This window comes from Colossoma macropomum, unplaced genomic scaffold (assembly GCF_904425465.1).
Source record: "Colossoma macropomum unplaced genomic scaffold, Colossoma_macropomum, whole genome shotgun sequence".
NCBI classification, from domain to species: domain Eukaryota; kingdom Metazoa; phylum Chordata; class Actinopteri; order Characiformes; family Serrasalmidae; genus Colossoma; species Colossoma macropomum.
Genome location: NW_023494806.1, coordinates 9,972,909 through 10,000,291, shown reverse-complemented (window position 1 = coordinate 10,000,291; position 27,383 = coordinate 9,972,909).

Here is a 27,383-nt window from a genome sequence, read left to right as displayed (position 1 = left end):
GCCAGCTAGCCAAGTTTACCAGGACTAGTAAGAGTCATGATTTAACCCTCTGGAGTCCACAAACTAGCCTGCATGTCAAATTCAATGTTTCTATTTATGTTTCTCTATCTTTGTGATAATACAGCACAGAAATACAGTTCAAACATTTCCTGTATCTGCAGAGTCGCCCTTTTCATCCCATCTTATCCCGACATCGTACGTAACTCACATCCAGAGTTATGAGGCTATGAAGAGGCTTGAGATACACATCATCTGCTTCTCACTTTGTGTAATTGATGGATTTGTGTGTCTGGCTTCATTTTGTGTGAAACAGAAGTGGACACTCAGGAAAGAGAAAAACGTACCCATCAAGCCAGAAACTCTTCATTCTTCATTCAGTCGTCATCAGAGACGCATGCGAAATGGTGTGCAAAGAGTTTACAGCCACTGAAGTTGCTGCAGTGGCTTTGGAAAGTGGTGACGAAGACAACTGAGCATTTTGATGTGAAACATATGGGTATCATGTTATATGCAAGTGCCCTTAAAGGCGCATTTAAGAGCATATGCAAAAATCAAGAAAATGCCTTTAGACCCCAGATTGTTAAATAAATCAAGAAGTAGAAAAAAAGTACAAACAGTAGTGGCGGCCGTCTTGAAGCTTGAATTTGTTGACTATAGATAGCCATATGTCAGTGTCAGGAACAACAAAACCAAGACTATTTGAGATTACTTAAGAATTCTATGCGATTGAGGCAAATATATGATGTAGAAATATAGTTTGCATGATGCTAACTTGGTAGCATTTAGCTTCCCTTACTTGTTAGCTATTATTTTTGTAGTGCAAAAGGTGCAGCATCAACTGTATGCAATAAATCAAGGATTTTGGTTTTAAAGGTTTTAGTTTTAGATACTGAAATGAGCTACATAATGCTTTACCTCTCTGGAAAAGGAATGTTAGCTCTGCTAACATTAGCTACCTACACATACAAACTACTGAGAATGCTCTTCTGGGCTTTTAATAGTTTTTTAATAGTTTGCTGTAGCAAAATGTTAATACGTGAATATTTTAAACAAATTAACAATTTGATATAGTCCATTTTGGAGAGAGTTTTCAAGCAGTGACTGATAACCTCAGATTAGTTCAAAGGAATGTTCTTTCAATTACTTGAAGATATCACATTTAGTTTTGGTTGTATCAGGACAAGGTTCTGTAGAAATGCTCACTTTTTATTGATTTTTTAAGAATCAGAGTCAGTTTTATTTTATAGGACATGCAACACATACAAGGAAATTGTCCTGATGAGTTCACACATGTAACATGTAAGACATTACAGACCAGACAAGTATGCAAAAAGGACTTAAGAGATATTATGAAATCTGTTGATAGGGAGGGTCTTGCTGCTAATGTGCAGTTTGAGGTGATGCGACTAGAAATAAATCTTCATAGGCAAAATGTTACTTTGGAAGCAAGAAGTAGCACCTTCTGTTGTCTTTGCTCTGTTCCTCAGCCTTTATCTCCAGGCAGAGAAGCAATCAGCAAATGAACTCCACCTGTGCTCAATTCAGCTTGAAGCTTGAGTTGACTAATTAGTCCAAATTCCCTGGGCTGGTCCTTCAGCTCTAAGAAGTAATCCACCACACTGTGGTACTAAGGAGGAAGTATGTGTATATTTTTAATTTGCCAAAAAAGTGTTACCATCTCATGGTAGAGCCTTCTACATTAAACAGACGTCTAATGCAATTGAGAAAGTGTGCAGTTATTTTTTGGAAAAGTCATTATTTTGAGAAAATATGTTGTTATTGTGACATAATAAATAACATTTAACACAGTAAGTAAAACGTAAGTAAAATCAAATCATTAGTTTGAGATACTAAGTCATTATTTTGACCTTGTAAGTCGTCCTTTTGAGATACTTATTTTCTTAAAAATGACTAATTATTTTGAAGTTGAACTTGACATAGTAAGTAAAAAAATGAGGAAAAAAGTCATCATTTTACAATAACTTGTAATTTAATCTTGTAAATCATTATTTTGGCAAATTCGGTCATTATTTTGAAATAGTAAAGGAACTTTGACACAATAAGTCATAGTAAGTGAAAAGTTGAGTAAACTAAGTAATTGATTTGAAATAGTAACTAATTATTTCAACCTTACAAGTCATTATTTTGAGATACTAAGTCATTTTTCAGTCAAATTTGACATAGTAAGTTAAAATTGAGGAAAAAAGCAATTAATTTAATATAATCTGTTTTGTGATCTTGTAAGTCATTATTTTGAGAAATGAAGTCATTATTTTGAAATAGTAAAACAACTTTGACATAGTAAGTCATAATAAGTGAAAGATTTGGGAAAATAAGTCACAGTTTTAAAATATTAACTTAACCTTTCAACCTTACAAGTAATTATTTTAAGATACTAAATCATTATCTTAAGACACTTAGTGATTATTTTGACATAATAATTCAACATTTTTAAACAACATTATTGTTTCAAGATACCAAGTCATACTGCTGGCAGAAGCAGAGAAGGAATGAGCTTTCATCTACGTATTTTTTTTTTTATTATTTTGACTTCTAAGGGTTAATTTTGAATAACAGTAGCTCAGAAACTCAAAAATCTACCCCCCTCTGAGTAACCAGGTCATTCTCACCATCTACAGTATTTCATTGATCCCTCTTAACATCTCCTCGACACGGTGGAAGAACTATAATAATGTACCCAGCCATGAGGATTCTCAGACACGCGACCCAGGCTGTGCTCCAGCTCCTGCTTTATGGGTCACTTTATTAGTGACTGCACCTCTGAATGAGACAGAAATCTCCAGTCTAAGCACAAACACGTCCATGGCTGCTCTGTGGAGCTGTTAAACACAGTGCTGAGGGAGGAGAGGGAAGAGCAGGTCAGGCACTAAGACGCAGGGCCTTGCTGTGAACCACAATGGAACTGGGTCATTCCCTGGGGCTTGTTCAATACATAATTATGCAGAAACGCCTCAGTCTGGCCACTGTCCTCACTGCCTCTGCTGCAGCACTCATGACTGAAGTGGACGCTTCTGAAAAAGGTCCAGGTGGCAGCTCTTGCCCAATTAGCTGCCATTAACTTTAAAGCATTAATGTTAACATGCACAGTACTGGATGAGTCTGACCATATTTCTCACTTATCACCATTTTAGTCATAATTGCTTGCAGGCATGGGATGTTCTGTTACTGCACTGGAAAAATTTAACTGCTGAGGTGTTTACTATAGAAGCGCGTTTCTGCCAGGGAGAGAAAAATCATCCATTTTTTTCTCCTTCTGTGTTTCTGCTTGCTTGCAATATAATAAAGTATTGAAATTTTGACTTTATATTTCAAAATAATGAATTGTTTTCTAAAAATATTAGCTTAATATATCAAAAATAATTACAACCTTGTTTCCAAAAAGGTTGGGATGCTGAGCAAAATGTAAATAGTAACAGAATGCAATGATGTGCAAATCAGATAAACCCTATATTGCATTGAAAAAACACCAAGACAACATATCAGTTGTTGATAGTGAGAAATTTCAACTTTAAATTTTTATTGGTTTTTGAAAAATATATGCCCATTCAGAATTTGATGCCAGTAACATGTTTCAAAAAAGGGGGGCAAAATGGGGAAAATCAAGAAAATCATTTCCCATTGTAAAACAGCATGGAATTTGGGGATTTCATTGTCTACAGTACATACAGTACAGTACATCATTAAAAGATTCAGAGAATCCAGAGAAATCTCTGTACTCAAGGCACAAGGCTGAAAACCAATATCGGATGGGCGTGATCTTCAGGCCCTCAGGTGGCACTGCATTAAAAACATACAATTCTGTACTGGAAATCACTCCATGGGCTCAGGAACACTTCTGAAAATCATTTTCTGTGAACCAAGTTTGTTGTTACATCCACAAATGCAAGTTAAAACTCTACCATGCAAAGAAGAAACCATAAATAAACAGGATCCAGAAACGCTGCCACCTTCTCTGGGCCCAAGCTCAATAAAGACAAACTAAGGTAATGGAAAAGCATCCTGTGGTCTGATGAATCAAAATTTTAAATTCTTTTTAAAGATCATAGATGCCACATCCTATGGGCTAAAGAGGAGAGGGACCATCCAGCTTGTTATCAGTGCACAGTTCAAAAGCCAACGTCCATGATGGTATGGGGTGCACATGGAATGGGTGTATTTTAATGCTGAATGATGCATACAGGTTTTGGAGCAACATATGCTGCCATCCAGACAAGGTCTTTTTCAGGGAAGGCCTTGCTTATTTTAGCAAGGCAGTGTCAAACCACATTCTGCACGTATTACAACAGCATGGCTCTGTAGTAAAAGAGTGTGGTAAACTGGCCTGCCTGCAGTCCAGATCTGTCAACTACTGAAAACATTTGGTGCATCATGAAACATGAAATATGACAAAGGAGACCCCGAACTGTTGAGTAGCTGAAATCCTACATCAGGAAAGAATGGGAAAACATTTCACATTCAAAACTACAGCAGTTGATCTCCTCAGTTCCCAAACGCTTGTCAAAGTGTTGTTAAAAGAAGAGGTGATGCAGCATAGTGGTAAACATGCACTGGTCCCAACCTTTTTGGAACATGTTGCTGGCATCAAATTCAAAATGGACATATATTTTTAAATTAGATTAAAAACAATAAAATTTTTCTCTTTCAACATTTGATATGTTGTCTTTGTACTATTTTCAATTAAACATAGGGTTTAAATGATTTGCACATCATCACATTCTATTTTTATTTACATTTTGCACAGCATCCCAACCTTTTTGGAAATGGGGTTGTACTTATCTTCTTGTAATTTTGGCAAAATGTAATGTAATGGCTTATTTCTGTCCAAATTTTGGGGTGCTATGCCAAACATAATGAGTTACTAAATTTCAAGAAAATGAGTAATTATTTTGGGATTGTAAGTCATTACTACATAATACTATGTCCTTATTTAGACATAATCACATTTTTTTATTAATGAATGTAATTTTGACAACAATGCACAGACATATTCAGAATCTTTGTGATATGTGAAAACACAAAAAATGGGGGTGGGGAATTTTTTAGTATCCACATCATGCAATTAAATTTAAAAGAAATATCAAATCACTCTGGCCTGCAAGGCCTTAACAAAAGCAATAGTGTTTTACCAATTCTGATAAATCAATGTTTTGAGGAAAATTAGTCATTATCATCTTCTTCATCATCTTATAAATACAAGAAAACGGTTCTTTAGGGATGGAAGAAGTACTTTTGGTTTCCTAAAGAACTTGTGGCACAAACACAAATATTTCCTAACTATCATCTGCTTATTAGTCAAGCTACGTCTTCATAAAAAATCTAGTACAAATGCCATGGTCTGATTTTATACTGTTCATAAGGCAGAAAGTTTGTGAGGTCTAGAGCTGTTTATTTGGCATTAGAATATGTGTAAAAATCATACCTCATATAGAAATATTGACGTGCTTATGATAGTTGATGCATTAGCGTTAGCATCCTAACAATGTCTCCTTAGGAACCTCTTTACAATGTAATAATTCAACAAATAGAAATCAACATGTCAAATACTTTTCTAGTTAAATTTTCTTATTGGCGTTGAGCTTAGTGACTTTCTAAACTAGAACTAGAAATATCAGTACAATTGGCTCCTATTTGGGTCAGTTATTGTTTTTGAATGTGCAGTGGAAAAACGAGTGTGTTGAAATTTATAATGAACTTCACTGGGAATAAAAGTGCCCATTTTCAGCAGTCAGTTTCTGGCAGTGGATCATGGACAGACATGCTGATAATATCCTCCACCTGGGAAGTGTGAGACACACCAGTCCATCTGGTTTGTGGGTTTGTTTGTAGTTTTGTACTTTGACCTTTACTCCATTCTGGAAGCTGACATTACAGCACTTAAAGCCGTTTCCTCTTCAATTATCTTTTTTAGAAAAAAGCTCTCACAGCAGTGTAACATTTCACTATGCTCAAAAATCTCTGCCTTTCATAAATTAGGCAGTAAGTCCACAACCATCAGATGCTGCAAACATTTATCTGACACAGATGTGCCTCCAGGCATGGGTAACTTAAAGCGTAATAATGTGAAACGTTCCCCTGCAGTGAAGGTACTTCAAATGTGTCGTTTTATCTTTCCATCTATCTCGTCCACCTTCCTCAAGACACAAAACAGACAGGCTTTTAAGTGCAATGCTTGGACTCCATTATATATAAGCCTACACTTCTTAGCATTTACACAGTGCTCTAAAGTAGAAAGTTATGTTCACCGTCAATTAGATCAGTATGATTTCTTTAAGATGCATGCATGAAGAAGTTCTCCACCATATAAAACTATAGATGAATCATTCTTGTCCCTAATAAAGACAGCAGAGCCTGACAAGTGTGAGTAAGAACTCCTCCTATGTGTACGTTTGAATGAGCATTTCTCTCTATTTATATAGTACAATCCAATAATCCGTTTATTTTAATCTGCTCTCTGTGCACTCAAACACTGAGTTTAGTCACAGAGCTTTGAAATTCTAGCATCCATAGCATGAGGAGATTTTCAGGAATCCCCAGCATAAAAGACGTGTCAGGCACAAATCCTTCTAAACGTGTATTTGCTAACCTAGAAATGCAGCTAATGGAGTTACTGGGGCCTTTAAAAGCAGAAGAACACTGTTTGAACATTATAATGCATTGGCACTAGGATCGACACAATCCCACAGTTTTGACCTCGAGACTGATACCAAGAGTACAGACACAACACTCTGTGCCAGAGAAGAACTGTAGTTTCATCTTCATAGGTGAGCAGGTTTTATCTCAGCACGGCCATCTTTATAGAGAGATGTGAATTGTTTTCACAGCAGGGGGTTTTCACCCCCCCCCCCTTTCATCCACCATTACTCATTAGCAGCTCAACACAGAGTCACAACACTTCACACACAGACCGCGTGGCTCAATTCAGGGGCTGCGTCCTTCGGAGGCTGCATTTGAAGGCTGATTGCGTCACAGCGGCGCGACTAGACTGTCCCATTTCGAAGTCTCCTTCATATGCGGCCGAGAAATGTGTCCTTCTTTTCTGTGGCAACAAAGGATCCAATGGGTGCATTCTTCGCCAGCCACCATATCCCGAGGTTCATCGCGTGCCGGCGAGGATTCGAGAACATGGCGGCATATATAAATATAAATATATATAAATATAAGTATTGGGTTTAAACTAAGGTGAATGGCTAACAATACAAATGTAAAGAAAAAAAAACTCTCATCAGTAGCCGGCGGTAAAGCATCTCCAGCTCTAATAAATGAAAAAATAAACAATTAAAATAGTTTCTGGCTCCATCTTTAAAGAACTTTAAAAGAACTTGACAAGAATGGTGTTTAGTGGCACAACAGAAAGGGCAGGAACTGCGGTGCTGTGACGCAAACAGAAAATGACGTAGGGCAGACCGTCTTATTTCGGTTCAGCCTTTTGCGGATCTAAGCAGCCTTCGAAGGACATGCCTTACTAGACCGTGTCTTTCGAAGGATCCAGTCCCTGAATTGGGATACACTGAGAGAGCCAACAGTGTCCTAGTTAAGCTAATAACAGAGTTACAGGTGAAAATATATTTTTTATTTGTGGAATTACCAATAGATGGTCTGCAGAAACAGGCAGCATTTGTCACTATTCTATTCAAATGGCAAGTAAATCAAATAGGTAACTAAATAATTTAAACATGTTGAGGACACACTGTGTTATTGGTTACATGTTATTGAATAATGTGCTGCTCTTGCATGCTTTTTATCTATGCTACTGCTTACTGAAATAAAGAGGCAAAAGTACTGAATTGACCAATCCATGCTCTGCCCACACTTTCTTTAGGACAGCTTTTACAGAAGCTGGCAACAGGCTTATCAACCTACTGAGGAATTGTTGTGCCCAACACTGTTGACGAAAATATCTGAATTTAGAACGTTTTATTAATTTTGGTGCAGTGGGTAGCGCTGTCGCCTCACAGCAGGAAGGGCCTGGGTTCAGTTCCCCAGCCGGGTGACCAGGGTCCTTTCTGTGTGGAGTTTGCATGTTCTCCCTGCGTCTGCGTGGGTTTCCTGTGGGTACTCCGGTTTCCTCCCACGTGCTAAATTGCCTCTAGGTGTGAATGTGTGTGTGAGAGTGTATGTCTGTGTGTCTACCCTGCGATGGACTGGCGACCTGTCCAGGGTGTTTCCTGCCTCTCTCCCAATGACCAGCTCCAGCTCTCCCTGCGACCCAGGAGGATAAGTGGCTTAGATAATGTGTGTGTGTGTGTGTGTGTGTGTGTGTACATTGTAAAGGAGACCATATGCTAGTAAGAAAGCTAATGCTAACACTATTAGCGTTCATGCTGGCCCCTGCAGAACGAGTGCTTTTATTCATCTTTTCACATTTGACAGAGAAAACATGAAAACGTGTTTGATTATACACACGGTTCTCTGTAACTGTCAACATTTGTGTAAATGTGTACTTTTACTTAATGTTAACACAACTAGTGTTAAGCTAACCTAACTAGCAACCATGATAGCTAATTAGCCAAATTAGATGCTAGACATCTAAGTCAACATTTCTATGAGGATATACTGTGTTTAAATGGTGTTTTTTGTGGCAGTACATGCTTTTTTGATATCAAGAAAGCTGCACATGTTCATTTTATCTCCTCAAGGCTGTCTTTTTGCAAAAGCATGACTTGCTTTCACAGCAGGAGGTTCTCATTTCCTGGAGGTCCTCACCCTTTCACCCCTTATTGCTCACTAGTAGCTCACCACAGAGTAACAACATATCACACACAGAGAACCAACAGTGCTGTAGTTAAACTGATAACAGGAAAATTATTTTATTTCATATATTAATTAAAAAGATCCAGGTCAATTTCCATTCCACTTTAGAAAGAGACTGCAGAACTTGCCTTACTACTTCTCCTTAGGTTGAATGGGATTTTTACCTACAGTCTGCAAAGCTTGTGCAACTTCACAGCAGTAGTATTGAAAAAGCACTGAACGTTTGAACACTACCAGGCAGGCGAGGTAATTGATACGACCTAAGCTGAGAGGAAGTAGATGTTTGGGGTAGTTAATAGCCCGCTGTAATGTGTCACAGTCTTTCTAAGGTAGCTGCCTGGAAACCAGGCTGTGATAAGATCTTTGCGGAGCATGAGGTGTGAAGTCTGCTGCCCTCTTTGTAGGGTCCTAAAGGGCAGTCTGGAGCCGGGAGTAGAGTGGCCGTCCTCTGGGAGCTCCAGTTTCCACATGTGTGCACAACGCTAGTTAGAGCACAGTAGCCCCATTGAGGCTATTGCAGGCTGTAGTTACTGAGGCAGCCCAATCACGGAAAGAAATGAATCAAAGTTTTCCAACTTCAAAATGACTGCATGCATCACCAAAATCAATTCATCCCCTGCAGACATTTTTGGCCACTGAAATTTTCTGCAGCATCTTAATGAGAGTTATAGACTCTCCTGAGAGCGATTTTTCAGAAAGAGTGGTTTCAGTAGACCTGCTTCAAAGCCGGAAATGACAATGAAATGAGTCATTTTTCATTTTTAATCCCTTACAAAAAAGTAATATGTTGAAAATATATTACAATGTTTTTAAATTAGATTTTGAAATGAGCCACATTTGTTCCTTAAAGAACCTTTTTAGTGGATTATTCTTTAGAAAACATTTTATAAATGAGATGCATGTGTGAAGAACCTTTTATTAAAGTTTTAAGAACCGTCACATGACACAAATATTGTAGGAAGAACCCAGGGTTCTTTAGGGAACCAAAAGTTGTTCTTCTATGGAATTGTTCGAAGAACATTTTCTTGCACCTTTCTTTAAGAGTGCACTTCAGAACTAGTAAGACTTATACTAAGATAATATTTCTCTCAAAAATAAAGGTTCCTAAATGTATCTTGGCTTGATAATTTTTTAGGAAAATTTTCTATTTGGTCTAGAACCCTTACATACTGTGGAGGTTCTTGACACATTTCATTTATAGAAATCATTTTACCCTCTTACCAAGCCATGGGCCAGTGGGCCCAGAGTTTTATTACACACTTCTATAACCTAAGAACAGCTCCATTAGTTTGCATTGAAGGCCCTATAGTTAATGCATTATAAGCCTTAGTATGTAATAAGCCTGGATTGTTAAAGGGTTAAAAAGAACCATCTATTGAAATGTTCTTTCAATAGAACTAAAACTAAATGTGGAACTAAATGTGGTTTTTCATTGCTCCACAGAATTCTTCTAAGATTGTATGTAATAAAAATTGCTGTTATATAACCAGAAGCCGTTTGAGCCCAAATCAAAACAAGTCTATCCTTTTGGGGAACCCATTGATTCCAGGCATTTCATATGAGAGTATGAATTTTTCAGTGTTTTTCTCCAGACATCCACTATAGCACCTGTTGGCATCCTCCAGATGAGATGTGGTGAATGAGTTATGTTCTGCTGATGGCAAAGTGAATTTCAGTTGCACATGGTGTAGAACGCCGGGTTCAGAGCATGTGGTATCCTCTTCTTCAGATGAGAGAGCGAGAGAGAGTTTGGGGAGAGGAGGGTTATGTTATATTCAGCTTGTGCTTGTAGAGGAAATCCTGGATGAAAGGCGTCCCGAGGGAAAGAGTGCTTCCTCCAGGAGTTCTGCTCCGAGTTCAGTGGGTGAAGTCTTCTTTGTTTGCTCTCGTTCTGGTTGTGTCAGCTTGTCTGCTGATGAGGAAAGCAGCTGACCTCAAAGCAGGAGTAAAAGAGGGAGGCAGAGGAAGGAGATATCAACGAGACTTTTACACACAAACTTTATATGTCCTGTATGCCATGAAGGGGGATTATAGAGTATACAGCAATATAGTTAAGCTTTATTTAAAGGTTCAGTGTAGATGCTTTGCAGATGCCTAATCAGTAATTATATCTTTACATCACATTGACTTTTCCCCAAGCATAACACTCCTTCTATCTCATTCCTTAACCTCAATTTAAAATCCAAACCTAAATCTGGTTCTTTTTCTAGCCTTTGATTCTCACTGTAGAGAATCAAATGCATTTAATCAGATAGTTTATTAATAATTTGAATATCCATAGATGATCTATACAGCACCTGGGAACCCTCAGGTGTTTACGGTCCAATGGCTTGTGGGAAGTGAAACACAGTTCATTTTTATTTAATAGTATCATCATGTTTGCTATATTTTTAACTCTGCAAGTATTGTAGCAATACTCTTATTTCTTTTTTAAGTTTTAGCTGGAAACAAAAGAAATGACATCTTAGTAGAAATAGCCAAGCGAGCTTGCCCATTGGTTAGGCCTTCAGGAGCTGAACTGAAGGCCTTACACATTAGATTAAAGGGTAACCCTCATGTCTGGCTATTTTCTAATGCCAGAAGGTGGTGCACCTGAAAAAAATGGAGTCTTTACCGTCAAAGCCAGACCAGTGACGTCTTTAGTCACATATTAAGCAGATACTTAGTGGTAGAGTGGTAGAAGCAGGTCTTGGCCATGCCCATGCAAAGCATGCATAGCCACGCCCCCAAACTGAAACTATGCAAAGAAGCTCTTAGAGACGTAGCAATAAAGCTTTATAGGTTCTGAAACAAAGCGCTTCAATATCTCTAGAACTACACTCTTAGAAAAGATGGTTCTATAGAGCACCAAAAAGCATTCTGCTATTGTTGCGATTTCAAGCTTGTAACAAAAGTAGAACTCTTTTTGGTGCTATGTAGACACCTTTTCAAAAAGGTTCTATGTAGAACTATATACAATACATTCTCCATCAATCTGAAGAACAATTTCATGATGCAAAGAACCTTTTAAACATGCAAATGGTTCTTTGGGTGTTCATGGTCCTATAAAGAACCACTGTCTTTCCTACCACTTAAGAACCATCTTTAAAAGATGCATACCACAAAATGCCAGGGTTTTTCTTCTGAATATTTATTTAGAGAACTGGAAATCAAGCCTTATTTGTCAACATGACTGGTCTCCTTTAAGTACCTCCATAAGTGGGACTGCAAATAGGACCACTGTTTAACCAGGTTTCAGTCAGTTGTTAAACAGTTTTGCCGATTATGGTCCAAACTGAAGTTCTAGCTCTAATAGTGAATAATTGTTCATCACTGCTAAACAAACAAGTAAAGTCATATTGTTTTTTATTATTATTATTTTTTTATTTACAGTGGTATATAGCCATAACCAGCAGTGGACCTACATGTGTCATCTGAGCTTTATAAGTAACGTCAGTAATGGTAAAATAGTGGAAAATCAGATAAAATATGGTTTTTTTTTCGACTATTTTGCCTTACAATGACCTGTATGTACCCCTATGCACTGTAGCATGATCTCAAACCTATAGTAAAACAGTGTCTCAGACATCAGGTACCGTATTCATAGTCTTGTTATGTAGTAACTTTCTGTGAGGAAGTATTTAGAGGCACTGAACTGTTCAGACGTCTGGTTCCTATCACCACTGCTGTGAACAATTCTTACTTGGTAAGTTTCTCTAGAATGGAGCATTTCACATCAGACCACTCTGAATGACATTGTCTACAAATTGGTGGAATTCCCATCTAAAGTGCACAAACATGTCTGAAAATCTAAAATAATTAAGAACATAGGGCTTGCTAATTTTCAAAAGGTAATTTTCAAGGAATGGTAGAGCTACAGCCCTACCCAGATCACTGCATTCCCTTCTTTAACACATCTAATCTGACTGCTCAAGGCCTTGAAAGTGAGCTGATATATTGAATCAGGTGTGTCAGAGGCAGAATGCTAAATTCTGCAGTGCTGCGGCCCTCCAGGACTGCAGTCCTTCACCCCTGTTGTAAAGACGAAGAGGAAATATGCCTCCTGAATACCGATGGAGTATGCTGATGTGCTTCCTGAGAAATCTCAAACACTGATGACAAGACAGCATTTTAACATGTTGCAACACCTCAAGGCTCTAGTCCATTGAGCACAGTTCTCTCCCATATGGAACGAGTTGTCTGACACATAACAGAGCTGTTTCAGTCAACATTATCTCTCTCTCTATCTCTCTCTCTGCCTCAGCGGAGTGTGGCTACAGTGGCTTATTTGCTGCAAGATGAAGGAGGAGTTGTTAGACGGATGGAATAGCAATTGCAGAGCCAGTGCAACAGTAGAATAAGACTTTCTGGTAAGATTAATCTTCTGTGATATTTCTGTGATGTTGCTACTGGAATGGTGAAATATTCCATTAAGCAGGACAAAATCCTCTGTGAAATTCATCAGGGTTTCATTGCACACGAAGGACTCTTAACCCTTGAAATAGAGATACTTGAAAATAATAATGAAGGCTAAAGGAATTCCGATAGTGGAGGAGTAGACTGCTTACTGCATCTTTATCATTATAATAGCCATAGTATACTCTAATAGCCTATTCATACTGATTTACAGCACATCCAAAGAAATAAGAATCTGTGTCAGCAGGTGGGCCATAGGCTGAATTAATATGTATTAGGAGAAGTTGTGGATGTGAATGAAATATGACCCCACTGTGGTTGTTAGTAAAGGGGAATTCCACTGATCATCTCGTTAAGATGTAAACAGATTCACACAGGGTGGTTTGATATGAATGTGCCGTTCTCTAGAGGAACTCTGAATCAGATCTCAGAGTCAGAATTGATTTCAGTGGTGGTGACTGGAACCAGGCATATGCCTATGAAAACTACATCACAGAAAGCAGCTAATTCCAACTTTACATTGTGTCTTTAATAACTGTGTAATTACACCTTAACAATACATGAAACAACAATGTAAATACTGGTGATGTGTACCGTTACAGATGGGTTACAATAGTACAGCTTATGTAAATAGACATGTGTATTAACTTCGGTTTCTGGTTATAATTACACAAGTGCATCCTGATAGTTGTAATTACATGTATAATTACACATTTATAATAGGGTGAACTGCTGTTTCTCAAGCAAGACCATTCTGATTGTAACAGGAGGTGTGTAATTACCTACATTCTGAGTGTACTTACACTGCATCTGCACAGGAAATACCAACTTTCCCAACAATTAGCTAGGTGTAGCTGTATGCTGGTGTTGTGCCATAGTAAACTAACCACGGCTCTGGCTTAAAACCATTTTGTAATGTGATGTGATTTATAGAGCAACAGCACATATCGTTACAAACAACTTTTATGCAATTAAACAAACTATATTTGTTGTATTAATGACCCCAAAAGTAATGTCTGGATTACCAACCTATAATTTGTCTGTATCTACATTTAAATAAAATAAATAAATATATATTTTGTATAAATAAAATTTAAACTAGATGGGATAATATATAAATAGGCTCACTCTGATCTTACTGCAATGTCAACCTTGCAAATCTATACCACATATAGATTGACATCTTGTATATCTTCTATCCAAATCTTGTATAATCAGGAATAATATATATATATATATATATATATATATATATATATATATATATATATATATATATGTAACTTATATTACTGTCACAAAAACTGCACATTGGAAATGTTGCAATACTAGTGTATATTAATGTGTATATTTAGAGTCTAATGTGTATATATTTTTATATGCATTTTATTTATTTTTTTATTTAAGTACTACAAAGGGGCTACTCAACTAAGATTTTCACTCACCTTTGCACCTTTGTAAATGTCATGTGAAAATAACGTGATTTGATCTGAAATAGAATATAATCTTATGCTGTTACTATATGTGAAAAAGAGCATTGCTGTGAAAAAGTAAAGTGAAAAGTGTGTATGACAGTACTGCACATTGGGTATGTATAATGTAGCAGCAGTCATGCAGTCAAGATGAGTAAAAACTGAAATTGATACATCTGTATTTACATAAGCTGTGCTACTATAATCCACTGAACACTGAACACATCACCAGTAGTTACACTGTTGTTGCATGTATTTTCATTGTGTATCTACACAGTTATTAGACACACTATAAAGTGGGGCCAGCTATGGCATGAAATGCTTAAGAATACATTGCGAGAGGTCTCAGACATTGTTTTAGAATAGTTTTGAGATAAGATTTTGGCCTGAAAACATATATTTTTGTAAATACATTAATAGCAGAGAGTTACATGCAGTGTAACATCGTCCCCAAAGAAAACTTTTTTGGGGGGGGGATTTGCCACTATGACTTACCATCATCAACATTATATATAAAAAATTGGGCAAAATTGTTGAAATTCCCCTTTAAGATATAAGTAACTGGTAGAGACTATACCAGACTGAAAAACACATTGACCTCAATTAGAAAGGTAGAAGGCGTATGAAAGAACGGTTGGAGGAAGGTTAGTTAATCTTATAATATAAAGCCTTTGGCCCTGGCTTAGATGAAACCACGATAACCTCCATCTCAGACAAAGAAAATCATTCACAGTAAGAAATAATAAAACTAGTCCAGATTTAGCCACCTACCCCCCTGCAACATGATCATTGAATTAGATTTAGCAGATTCTTAATAAAAACCTGAAATTGGACAGAACTGAATTTCCCCTCCTACTTCCATTACGATCAGACATCAGCGAGGGAGAAAAAAAGAGCCGTGAATATGATTCGTAAGGGACAATAGAGCGCCACACTCTCTCTCCCTCTCCCTCTCGCTCTCTCTGTCTGTCGGCTTTCAGGCCTTAATGATCTTCAATCAATTTACAGATCCCATAGACTGCAGATAAACACATTGTAGGTGCTCATTCATTTTCATGAGACAGGCCTTGCTCATTGTAGCTGTCGCTCTTGATTTCTCCACCCTGCGCTGACACTCTGTCCAACAATATACTGCATGGATTTCAATTCAAGGCAATTTGCAATCAATTCAATTCAAGGTAATCTGTTTTGATCCTCAGCTTGTCGTAGTCTCTTTCCACTGAAGGGCAAGAAATGGCCACTTATAAGCGCAACCAAATAACTGCACCTAAGAGTGCGAAGAAGTATCCACAGTGTGTTTTATGACCGCACCATATACTATCCAGCCACTGAGTGTCATCACCATTTGTCTTAGCTTACACCAAATCCGAATTTGCTGACCACATGGTCAAAAGACATGAAAAAAAATGTATATACACGTACAGTAGGCTACCCAAAGGGGGAGGTGTTTTATGAGTTTTGGATGGATGGACACATTGGGACAAAAAGACAAATACCTGTTTTTTGAACAAGGAAAAAGTGGCCTTTGCAGTAATACAAGCTGGGCTGCTTCAGATAAGAAGCCCCCCTCCGTGGCCTGCTGATAGCAGTTTATTAGAATTCACCCATGCGCCTCACAGTCGAGAGCTGCCTATAGGCTTCTGGTAAATGACCAGATGTGATCGAAGAAGTAATAGCAGAGATTGGGAAACAAATATATAATGAAACATTATTGTCATGTAATTGCCTGTAATCAAAGCATGGGAGAAAAAAGACTGTACTATGATGTTACAGTGCCCTTAGGCTGACAATAGGCTTTGAAAAAAGCTGAAAGGTAACCTTGATTGGATTTCTGCCTTTTCGCCTTTCTGCTTTCATTAAAGATTTGAGAATTGAATACAGATATTGCAATAAAGTAACACTACGCCACTGCAGGGCAAGTATGTGTTTTCTAATTAAAGAAAAAGACTTTATCAGGTGAATTAGAAACATTAGTTTTCTTTGATAAGACTCTCATTCAGACACCTTTGAATGTCCAATGGCTTTGAAAAGACAGTCTTCAAACAAAAATCAAATGTTTGAAAATATTCATATGTAAAAATGTATGAAAATTTGTCAAATCATGGTTAAGATCAGACTACAAATTGTGTAGTATATGGCCACAGTTGTCCTGTGGGACAAGATATGACTAATTTTGGGCTAAATGTGGGTGGGAATGTAGACTTCTTAGTGGGAACAAAGCGAATGTGAAAATTCTAAACCAATCCAATGCTGCATGAAATCAGAAAACACACTACATGCAGTAAAAATAAACACAACTTCTTGCAAAAGAAAAACAGTTCCGTTAGATGATGATTTTGCTAGCTAGCTTGTTTGGCTTGTGTTATCGATTATTAACCAGATGTTAGAACTCTTGTTTGATGTACATTTCACCACAATCGAGCAACAAAAGTTTAATAAGCTGTCTCATGATGTGTTTTCTCTACATGAGATTATGTCTGGCCTTGCAAGACTAGATACTAAGCAGAATGAAAGCTCAACTACACAATTATAAAAAAAAAAACACAAAATCTATTGTAACACTCTGGCACACCTATAAAATTAAATTAAGTTAATGACTATCTACAAATCTAAATTGTGCACCACAATTTCTCAATAGGTTTAGAGATTGCCAGCAGTCAACTTTGCAGCATTTGTTAAGAAAGAACACATTTGTGGACAGAGCATGAATAGGTAATTTGGCTACATTGTCATAGGGAGAAAGGTATACCACACCTTACTTAGCATTACTTAGCGATGCCCTACTGAATTGGGCAGAATTGGGTCTTTACTCTCTGAAAAATCTCTGAAAAGATGGATGCTAACCTGCAACATCCTAGAAAACAACTTTCACAGCCACTAGCCTAAGACTAAACAGGAAAAGAAATACATAAACAATGAATAATTACTCTTGAGGAAGTGAGAAAAGGTTGTATGTGCAGCACTATTGTTTGAAAGAAGCTGTCATTATCATGTAATACAAAGGCACGTGCCTCAGTCCAGATCCAGACTTCACCGGAAGATATAAGCGTTGTAAACAACATCTCTTGTCCTGACTTTATTTCGAGTCGTGTTTACAGGTCCATTTCTCCTGTTTGTGGGGAGAGAGTGTGGGTGGGAGAGATAGGAGAGGGGTCATCCGTCATGCCGTGTGATCTCAGGCGAATGTTTCCGGAAACATATACAAGACCCCCGAGTCAAATCAGCACTGGCTTTGGAGGGCAAGTTGGAAATTGCATAACACTTTGATGTGGCCACTTCCTCCTGCTTTTCCCTCCCCAACATGGAGAGAAAACACGGCAGGTTATTTATTTTTACAAATAGCCATCTGCTGTGGCAGATTGTGAGATGGCTGCTCTCTAAATAACATACCTGACCTGAATTGCGAGCAGAACCCAGCCCAGAGAACTGTCTGTGGAGGTAGAGAACTGTGCAATAGAACTTTTGTTCCGAGACATTGCACTCTAGGAAAATAAACAACCTGTCACATCTCCTGACATTTCTGATTTCTTCTGGTCCAGAGGCAAGCTACAATCAGTTTGTATAAATGCTGTGTCTTCTGTGGTTACAGTTTTAGAGCACTGTGGATTGACCTCCAAAAAGGGAAGAAATTCAGCTAAACTTCTTCTCGATGGATGTGGACGACAGCTACCTTCATAAAAATAAACTTTCCTAAATGATTCTTGGCTTGGATGCACAGTTCTGAGAAAAAGCCTTTAATTTGTATAGAACCATAATATTATGGGGCAGTTTCTCAGACATGGATTAAGCCTAACCCTGGACTACACAGCTAAATGGAGGTTGTCCCTTGAAAGGAAAATATGGCTCAGAGCTGGGCTTAAGCCCTGTCCGGGAAATGAACCCTATATGACAAATAAAGTTGTATGCAAAAGTTTGACACTCCTAGCCAAACTACATATTTTGTTGATTTTTGAAGTAAGCACCCCTTTTGGCAGATATCACAGCATGCAAAAACTTTTTTGTAGCCAGCTAGGAGTCTTTCTGTTCCTGTTTTTTAAACTTTCACCCACTCTTGCCTGCATAATCCTTCTAGTTCTGTAATATTCCTGGGCTGTCTTGAATGCACAGCATGATTAAAATCTACCCACAGATTTTCAATGATGTTCGAGCCAGGAGAGTGTGAGGGCCATTCCAAAAGTATCTTGAAATCGTTCATGATGGAATTTAAGCTATGTTTTGGATCATTGTCCTGTTTTAAGTCAGCTTCAGTTTTTCCTAGTGTGTGTGTTCATTAGTGTGTATGTGGTGTTTGACTGCACGGATGGGTAAGATTGCAGAGGTGAAATTTCCCTGTTGTGGGACTGATAAGGGTGGCTTAATAATAATAATAATAATAATAATAATAATAATAATGTTTGGGGCCAAAAGGTTCCATTTTTAATTCATCAGTCCACAGCACTTGTTTCCAAAATGCCTCTGGCTTATCTAGATGTTGTTTTACACGTCAGACTTTTGTAATGATGTCACAGGTAAGGTTCCCTTCTGATGATTCTTCCATGCAGATCATATTTGTGCAAGCAATGCTGCACACCAGAATGGAGCACCACCACTCTTGTATCAGCTAAACCTTCTTGCATGTCCTTTGATGCCTTATGGGGGGTTTGCATTGCATTTCTGGCCAGCATACAGGCAATTCTATCTGTGAGTTTTCATGATCTTCCAGATCTTATCTTCCCACTGACATTTCTTAATGATATCTTGGACAGTTAAAATTATGAGCTGGAAGTGCTTTGATATCTTTTTGTAGCCTTACCAGGGGTGCCCAGACCTTTGCATACATCTATATGGTTCATTAATCTATTCTTTAAGCATCCAAAAGTGACTATTCTACAGCATCACTTGTAATCTGATTGTGTTGAAGGACCTCAGGTTCATGTCAGAAAATCTGGAGAACCTAAAAAGAAGCAATGGTAAGAAATTCAGTTTTCGGTCAGTGTAGACTACAGCTAACTATGTCCTAACATTTCCACTGTCTCCACCGCAACTTCACAAAAAAAACACTTGTTTTGATGTTCTTTTGATGGAATTCATGAGATACATCCTCTGAGTCATAGTCAGGGTGTAGCCTATTTCCAGTCCATATCACTTGATGAATGCTAATAACTGTCAGGCTAACTCCCAGAGTACCCATCTGTTGTGTGATGAGTCCAGAGGGAGTGACTGGCATGGTGCAGACAGAGTGAGCAGCAGGGAAAGTGAATTAGCTGTGAACCATGACCTTTGCTTGCAGTCTGGAGCCACAGGTGTGTATGAGAGGAGTGGTGCCAAACCTGCTGTGTCCTCTGCAGCAGATTAGAGAGATGGACTTCCATTACCCAGGATTAGTGAGTGGTGTAGCAAACTTCAAAACTTGCTATGTTGTATTTCTGTCATAATGAGGATCACCAGCTCACCAAGAAGTTTGAAATTATTCATTTTATTCATTTTATTTTAATTATAGATTTTTGATCGTATGTGCAAATAAAAAAATAAATGGCAGATTGTGGCTTTGAACCCCAGTGATGCTACAGCCATCCGAGGCCAGGAGACAATCTCTCTAGCTGGGTAGGATGGCCCTCCTTTTATGTAATAGAACAGGTGGTTAGCGTTCTTCTCCAAGTGCGTTCAGCTGTCCAATGACGTTGTGTTAGTGGTTGTTAGAAAAGATGTGTGGTGGCTGGTTTCACAGGACTTGGGGGAAGCCCTCCTAGCGCTGATGGTATCGTATGATTGGGGGAGTCCTAAATAGTGGTGGAATTGGATACCACTACATTTGGGAGAAAATATCCCTATATATATATATATAGGAAAATATGGGCCTCATTGGTCTTGGTGCCAGTAGTTTTAGGACTTACATCATCTATTAACCATAGGGGACTGTGGTTCAGTCCCTGCAATCAACTAAATCATCTCTGTCAGCATAGACATTACCACAAAACTGTCTGGTACCTGGCTAAATGATCTAGTATAGCCTATGATGGCTGTAAAAGATGCAGCTATCTACACCTAATATAGCTTAGTTAGCTAGCTGTCTATGATGACTGGCGAAGATCCAACTTCCTCACCACTTTCGCATTTAAAAGGTAATGTTGGGGCATTTCACGCAGATATGTCAAACTGGGTTCCTGCTGCACCAAACCTCTGAAGAGATTAGCATTTCCCCTCTTCTAACAATCTGAACACCTTGCTAATTCACTGATTTTTTTAATCAGGTGTGTTTAGAGGAAGTAATGAACTCCTTTTTGATCTTTTGCCTGCCAAAAAGTCCTAGGTTGAATGAAGCTAACCGTTATACATATTGATAGGAAAGGGCCTTAATGAGCACGCTTATCTTAAGATGTTTGACAGCTTTGGCTAAGTCAACAGAAACAGAGCATGTTTTGAAACCAGGCTGGTTCTGGTAGATTGATGTTAGCTAATGTAGACCTCTGAAGTTATGCATCCTGCCCATATTAAGATTCCTGGTCTAAGCAGGTTTTTTCTGTGGGAAAAGAAATGTCATGTTCGAAAATCACCACCATTGCACTCTCAAATAAAAATGATACATCTGTCTTCCTGTCAATTTTCCTCCAAGTGTCAACAGATCTTCTGACTTATGATGTTGTTTACCATTAAAGTAAGTCTACTACTAAACTAAGACACTATTATACAGGGAGATTCACTCGAAAGAGGCCCCGAATATTCTGTAATAACTTGCGCTGGGATGAAGCACTCTGAACGAAACAATGTGCAATGTGCTCCTCAGTATATGGAGCTACGAACAAGCCATTGGAGTGATGAGGTAGGTGCTGAATAGCGTTTAACCTTTCTAATGCTTGCTGATACAATTAGGAACAAGAAGCGCTGTGTCAAAATGTGTCTGGCAGAAAACGGAGATCACTTCCAGCATCGCATGGAGTGCAATTGATTACACATACGTCAAGGTATGTAGTGTATTTTTTTGGTTCAGATTGCTTCATCCTAACCGGAGTTACAACAGAATATTCGGGGCCTCTTTTGAGTGAATCTCCCTGCATAACAAGACTAGCTGCTCAAACTTTTGGCTAATGCTGCTGAAGCAACTTAACTGCCATACTAGGCAAAGCTTCGGTTTTAGTTAGGGGTATTTTTTGTGAGGTGGCTAGTCTTATGATGTCAGTTCAGTACGCAGCACTGTTAACTTGCCTGCAGTAACACTTTTAGAGTGACCATGTTTTGCTTTTCAAAATAGAGGACTCTGGAGGCCGACTGTAGAAAGCAAATGTGAAAATGAAGGCCAAGCCAAATCCCGAATATTTAAGGCAATTTAGAAACATCTCGACCAGACATGCTTTTTTTTACATCTCAAAAAGGTGTCCTGGAAAAAGAGCATGCATGGACACTTCAATAACACTTTAAAAACCTTGTAATTCTGTGGATAATGAGATATTCTGGAAAAAAAATGTACAAAAATAAACCATCTTAGACCTGGAGTTTATAATGTAGGCATGACACTGATAACAAAATAACAATACAGATTAAGAGGTCAGCTGTGAAAACGTGCACTTTTAACCATCAGCACTGCAGAAATGTATCTAACTTTGCCCTTGTTTTAGTGTGTCAGGCCTCAAGGTGAAGAACCACCAAAAGGATGTCTGGACCCCACAGTGAGGATTGGATTATAAAGCTGTCAATCAATCCAGGACATGTAGATGTAGGCCCACCATGAAACTTCCAAACAGATGGCTTGCCATGGTGTCTTGAGAATGAAGCCCCCCCCCCCAACAAACACCAATCCCTAACCAGAATAAACCGTTGGCTAGATGCTGTAAGCCCCTTAGATTTATTTAAACTCTTCTCGCTGAACGAGGCTGAATTCAGCACAATTTATTTAATGCTTGTGCTTTTAATCTGTGCAGCAGTGCTTAAGATTTGCCTCAAGATGGATCCTCGGATTGGGTAAGTCAAGCCTCTGTTTCAGTATTAGGATTCAGTGCAATCCCTTTTTTCATTTAGAAAAGTAATCAAATTTGTCACACAACATTATACTGTACACACGAACACATGCTTGGTGAAAATTTGACTATGATACACGTGTGGGGTGGTGCTTTATTTTGGGGGGCAGGAGGATGACCCTGTGGGCCCAAAGCTGAGGAGGCTGAGCCTTAGCCCAAGCAGGTGTCCCCGCTGACATCTGCCTCAATTCTCTGGGGAACCACCAGCAGCAAGCAGCAAGACCCTGACAATAGAGGACAAGCTTTGATGAACTCCATCTGCATATAAAAAGGTACATTTTCACTGGGTTTTAGAGGAAGTTGTGCTTTTTGGTTAAAAAAAAATATATATATTTTGGCGACATTTTTTAAACATGGCTGTTTCTATAATGTGTTGGCCATTGCTGGATTTGTATGTGGTTGGCAGATCTCGTTTTTGACACACTTCCGTTTAAATTATGACGAAGCTGACTTTTCATAGCCTCATGGCTCGTATGGCTTCAAACTCAGAATGATGTGATGCAATTTCCTGGCTGAGTGGAACTGTTGAACTAAGCATTTGTATCTTTTTTCACAACAAAGCAATAAGCCTTGTCATCAAATATTCATTGTTTTCATTAACCCATTTTTTTTTCCTTTTCTGAAATGTAATCAGTCAGAAAAAGATCACCCAAAAGAATTCGCATCCGTGCGGAATATTGATCCCTTCCCATCTAAAATTAAGAACTAAACAGCCCTCATACATTTCAGTCAACATGGAGCAGTTGGCTCCCCCTTCTTGACCTGGATAATAAGATTAAAAAGTCCTCTGATCAGCAATGCATCCAACAGCTCAGTGGGAATATTTTGAAGATTTTGATAGATTTTGAGATTTTCGCAATGCTTTGTGTGCCATGTTGACTTCTCCATGTTGATGCACATGACAGTAATGACTAGTGCACCCAAAAATAAAGGTGACAAAACACCAGAGTTCTTTATATCAATGCCAGCAGAAGGTTCTGTAAACAATCATTTTTGTACGCGGGATGTTTGAGTGTAAAGAACCTTTTTTAAAGTTCGACGAACCTCAAAATAATGTAAAGATTCCATACCAAATGAAGCTTTTTCATAAAACCATATGGTCAAACCATTAACCATTTAGGCACCTTTCCATAAGCATGGAGCCTGTCTAAGTAATATGTAAAGCAAGGTGAAGTGCATGTCAAGGGGGCACTAAACAGAAATATGTACACAGTGGAAAACTACTCATTAGAATTCAAGGCATGCAAGGCATACCTGATATTGAGTCTCAGCCATGTGTGTTCTATAAACACACACAAAACAAATGCAGCAACTAGCTTTAAGCTGGCATATTTTGTAGAGCCAGAGAGAATGAAGATAGACAGTTAGAGAAAATGAGAAGGAGAGATAGACAGAAGGCAAAGAAAGAGAGGTTGAAGCTGAAGTGGGACGCTTTGGTATTCAGTTCAAACAATGAAGCCGAAGAGCAGTCATTTGGCTTTTAGAGAACCCTTTCGCTGAAAGGTCATTGAAAGCATGCTCCTTCCAGATGTTCTCTCGACTGCTAGTAAGTTTTAATGAGACTGGCTCACACAGTGCACATATTAATGACTTTAGCTGGCACTGATCTGAGAACACTGTTCAGACTGAAGGCCTTCCTTTTGGGTTGGGTTTGATGGAAATTTGCACTACTTGTATATCATCAGTTCTTGGATCTTTTTAGGTTGCAAATTTGCTGTGGCGGGGCATTTGATTAAATCGTTGTGCCTTATCATTGGAGCAATGCTGTAGAAGAACCACAGAACATCCTTTCAATGGATAGTTCTTTGAAGCATTTTGTGAAAAAGATGCAAAGAACCTTCTTAAATGTTTTATACCATTTAATTTTTTATTCCTAGAACTGCAGGAACATTGAGGAACCTTTATTTTAAGCATGTAGAAAGATATATGAAGCTCACCATTCAAACCTGTTATGTGGTGAAGGCTTCCAGACGAGGGTGAGCTGAGGCAGGAGCTTCCTGAGCTGGATTCAGTCTGTCTGGATGTGGGATTAAGGGGCTGAGTGGGGAGAGGAAGATTTTAAGGCAGCTCAGTAGCTTTGGGGTCTACACATGCAAAGACAGAGCATTCGTGATTAGCGACCCCTTTGTTAATGGTGCCATCAGTAACTGATGCAGCGCCAGCATTTCTGTGTCTGTGGAAAGATCCTTATGCTACGGGTCTTATGTGATGGATGGTCTGCTATGGTGTCTTCAATACGTGGTTTGTGCTCTCCTAATGAAGCAGCTCTGAGGAAATTCCTATGTGGTTTCTCGTGAGCAAGATGGCATTTAGACGTTATCCATTTGGAGCACGTCCATGCTAAACACACAGCAGTAGGCTAACATCTAATTTATGTACTAAAGACTTTGAGACATATACATATACTCACCACAAACCAGCACTTGTTCTCATAGCAATTGAAAGACATACAATTCCCTATCATTTATATTTGACATGTCTCAGTATCTTCAGTTTATTGGTTTGTGTATATATGTAGTCATGGAAACAGGGAAGGGACTGGAACATTGCTTCAGGATCTTCAGCAGCAGAAGGGGGGCAGAGGGTTCGCTATTAAAATCCAGCCTTTGCAGCAGTAAAACTTGTACTCTGCCATTTTGACCCCTCATTAATATGAATAATGTGACCTCCATACGGTTGTAGCATAACTTTTCGGAGTGGATTCAGAGGGTCAGATCTGTACTTGCTCTTCACTGTGCAAAACTTATGTTACTATATTACTAATTAAGTGAATATAGCAAAGGCTCTTGGGAAAATTAAGGAAATTTCATGTCCCCAACAACAACTACTACTAGTAATAATAATAATAATAATGATAATACTAATAATGATAATAATAATAATAAGCAACATTATTCATTTATTGTCAGCTCAAAGTTCAAAGTATGTGTAAAAATAGCAATAAGGAAAAAAGCATACATTTGAAGCAAAAACAAAAAAAACCAGAGAAAGATTGAAAAGAAATGGTGTTTAAAATGACAAAAACATAAGTAAGAATAAATATTAAAAATAACAGTAAATATTTAAATTATAAATTAAAGAAAGATTTTTCAGATTAAAAAAAAAAGACAATGTCATATAGACTCTTAAGCTCTTAAATGGCCAGCAGGCCCAATGTTTTATTATACACTTTTATAACCATAGAATAGCTCAACCTGCATTGAAGTCCACGTAGTTACTGAATAAGAAGACTTAGTATGCTGTAATCCTGGGATTTTAAGGGTTAAATTGAAATTGTCAGGTATATTATATGGCTGCAAATCCTTTAGATGATTGCCTGAAGTCTGTCACCCATAAAACCCCACCAGACTCTGCTTATCTTTTATGGTGATGCTCTGCCAGGCCTGTAATGCAGCTGTTGTCAGTTCCTACTTGTTTTGTGGACTTTTTGTGCTCTGTCCTGTCTCAGTATGTAAAATCCTTCTCGATGGGGCTCAGTTTGAGTGTCTGACTTGAAATCAATTTTCAAAATTTTTGGCAGTACATGTCGGGGTCACTGTCCAGCTACAGGGTTAAGCACTGCCCAAAGTGTTTTGAGGTATTTGGTTGGATGTAAGCTGTTAAGACGGTTCAGCACACTTCAGCATTCATTCCGCTGCTTCCGTCAGCAGTTATGTCATCAGTAAAGAGAAGTGAGCCAGTTCTTTTTTCACGGATGAGGTGACATGATTAAGATCATGAGTAGCTCTGCTTTTTTCTCTCCATACTTTCCTTTCCTCTTTGCATAATTCTAGAAGAGGTCAGTCTTTGATCTGTCCATCTGTTTCTGTCCATCAACTCTTTTTGTACTCTTTTTATTATCCTGTAACCAGCCTTGTTTTTGAGGTCTACCCGTGGTTGCACTGGTGCACATTCTGAGGTTATTCAAGCGTTATAAAAATCAAATATATATATATATATATATATATATACAGACGAGTTAAAAGCAAAACATTTTTAATACATTATTACATCGATGTGTCTAGTTAAGGACAACACTTTTTGTGTTATTTCACACAAAATGTGTTATCTCCATTAACACAGACAATGACAAATTTTCAACACATAGATGTGTTTTAATTAAACAATATGTGACAGAACTACACATTATGTTGTTTTGCTCTAAATGCACCACAGCAAGCTGAAAAGCTAAATAAAAATGTACATTTCTAAAATGATTTTTTTTATTATGGATGTAACTGATTTTTTATGTCATCTAGAAGTACTGTCACCACTGTTTTGGTACCTTTTCCATTTGAAAAAAAGCTGTAAAAGAGCAAACAAAAAGCACAATTATCTACTAAGTGAAAGGAAAGCTAACACAAGCCCTAAATGTGCATGTAATCCACTTATTATATTAGCCCAGGTTTGGTGCCTTTATTCAGCATTGAGGCTCAACACCTTTTTTTTTGAAAATCATATGCAATTCACACAAAACCTTCTGAAATTCTACTTTGCTGTTATGAGAGTCTATATGAAAAAATTGCTTTTAAAACAATCATTTTAGCTTCCGTTACGTGCCTCATAACATCCAAAGCTTAGTTGGTGCTGCCCGACAAAATGGCACCTAACTTTTACTTTTACCTCACTGACTTTTAATATTCTACTTCTGAATTTTCAACAAAATTACTTTACTCGCACTTTATGACACCTGGATTCTAGTTACATTAGCGAGCACAACAAAATAGCACCTGGCTAAAATTAGCTAGCTAGCCTAGAGCTTTCAGCTAGTCTA